General features: G+C 31.3%; 1 long non-coding RNA gene across 2 annotated transcripts; it reads left to right on the top strand.

Annotated features, from left to right (window-relative positions):
- Positions 1-781: 781 nt before the first annotated feature.
- On the top strand, positions 782-1,419 carry LOC144562421 (uncharacterized). Of its 2 annotated transcripts, none has more exons than XR_013514080.1 (3): positions 782-1,011; positions 1,091-1,204; positions 1,376-1,419. It is a non-coding gene; the product is annotated as an uncharacterized LOC144562421 (long non-coding RNA). The 2 variants fall into 2 exon arrangements; XR_013514079.1 differs by having other exon boundaries at positions 1,346-1,398.
- Positions 1,420-2,200: the final 781 nt, after the last annotated feature.

Raw genomic sequence — 2,200 nt, 5'->3', positions numbered from 1 at the left:
AAATTCATTAATGTATGTGCTTGAGCAATAATTAACATAGCAACAATATATGTGTATAATTCGTGAATAATTTGTATTTTATTTTTTATTTTTTACGTTCTCGAACCGAACTCCGAATAAAATGCAAAAGAACGTATAATACGTTATATTTGCGAATAAAACATGATCACAAATTATTTGCGAGATAAACGTGAAAAAACGTGATTTTTTTTTGGGGGTTTGGATTGTTTTTTCCTTTCTTGTTGTACCGAATCATTCTCGAATTATATCCAAATAACAAACTTTTGATTTCACTGAACCGAATCCGAACTATTCATTTGTTATTATGATAATTAAGAACATACCTACTTCCCTCTGACATAGCTAACAGAAATTATTTAAAAGGAAATCCTGGATGGAATCAAAGAATCTGACGGCATACTAAGTTTCACAGCTCCAAATTAAAAATTCCTACATTTATTTTATAACATATCCATCCATCTGTACCTTAGCTCTGGTCAGAAAGCTAAATATATTAAAATTGTAAAAGAGAAAGGAAAGCTAATAATACAACACAACAAAAATAGAAAGGAAATATTTGTATGAATGTGATAATATGAGACAAACTTTTATATATATTTATTTATGTTTCTCCTTCTCATTTTTTAAAGAGAAAATATTTTTTCCACATCTTTTTGTCGACGTTTTGTTCACAACTAATGAATTGATCCACTTCTAACGAATTTTATCCAATTGAAGCAATAATGTGATGTTGCCCTAATGAAGCGATATAGTCATTAGATACAATCTGTATCATCTCAATCGGGATATTTCTTTCTTCGTCACGCTTCCTTGATAGGTTTTGCGTTTGTTCTGGCATCCATTTCTGAAACAAATTGAAAAGATCACGAGTTCGTTAGGCTTTGAGGAATAGTTTTTGTTGCTGGATTTGGTTTTGCTAATTTTTGCACGATGAAGAGAATTGGGAGGTTTATGCTATTGCTAAGCGTATGTTTGAGCTTATTAGCCTATGTAAGTAATCTAACAATACTTGAGATAATACGATAGTTAGGGTTCTTTTGATCAATCAATTTCATTGTATTGTTGTTAGATTGCCGGTAGCTCCAATACTTGCCCCTCCAATCTCGAGGCAAAGTGTGGTGATGATTCTTCAGACGATTGGAAATGTGAATTCTTCTCTGATATTCCCAAAATCAAGTATGAGGTAATAAAATTTCTGATTTTACCATTGATCATTATTGTTTCTACCACAATGCAAATTGGAGTATGATTAGATGATATCCTTGTATCACTATATTCTTAAATTCGTTGTGCGAAAAAGTTCCCTTGACTCCCTTTCATGCAGGATTACTAATTCCAATTGTACACAAATCAGGGTCGTACTAGCAAAAACCCACTTGCTTACAAGTGGTGCGGTGCTGAGCAAGTCCCCTCATATTTTCATTTTTAAAGTTCAAATAGTTGATTCGAACCTTCCAACGTGTTCTTCATATTAAAATGTGCTTGGAGGCCAAATTTTACATTTTTGGAAATATTTTACTATTTTTTCAGAATTTTTTAAAATCATCACTTTGCTGAATTTGTTATGAGTGAGTCTATGGTACTATGCATATTACGATTTGGCACTGTGCTACGGCTTTATATTCAAGCTTTCAAATGCTAACAGTCGATCCGAACCGTTCATCTTGTTCTCCATATTAATATGTGTTTGGAGACCAAATTTTACATTTTTTGAAATTTTTTTACTATTTTTTTAGATTTATTGAAAATCACTGTTTTTGGATGGTCCAGAATTTTCAGATCAAGTGATTTTCTAAATATCTAAAAAAAATAGTAAAAAAATTTCAAAAAATGTAAAATTTGGTCTCCAAACACATATTAATATGGAGAACAAGATGAACGGTTCGGATTTGAAAACTCGAATATAGAGCCATAGCACGGTAACAACCCGTGATATGCATAGTACCATAGACTCACTCATTTGTTATTATTGTTTAGTTTAATCAAAAATTCTGAAAAAATAGTAAACAATTTCCAAAAAATATAAAATTTGGTCTCCAAGCACATTTTAATATGAAGAACACGTTGAAAGGTTCGAATTGACTATTTGAACTTTGAAAATGAAGATATAAGGGAAGGGTGTACGTTAGGAGCACAAAAAGATAGTGCATTTTAATTAACCCTTCCCTAAAATAAAATC

The sequence above is a fragment of the Carex rostrata genome, chromosome 11 (genome assembly GCF_964058835.1).
Source record: "Carex rostrata chromosome 11, lpCarRost1.2, whole genome shotgun sequence".
Taxonomy (NCBI): Eukaryota; Viridiplantae; Streptophyta; class Magnoliopsida; order Poales; family Cyperaceae; genus Carex; species Carex rostrata.
The sequence above is the reverse complement of the archived record's forward strand: the minus strand, read 5'-3'. Positions and strand labels throughout refer to the sequence as shown.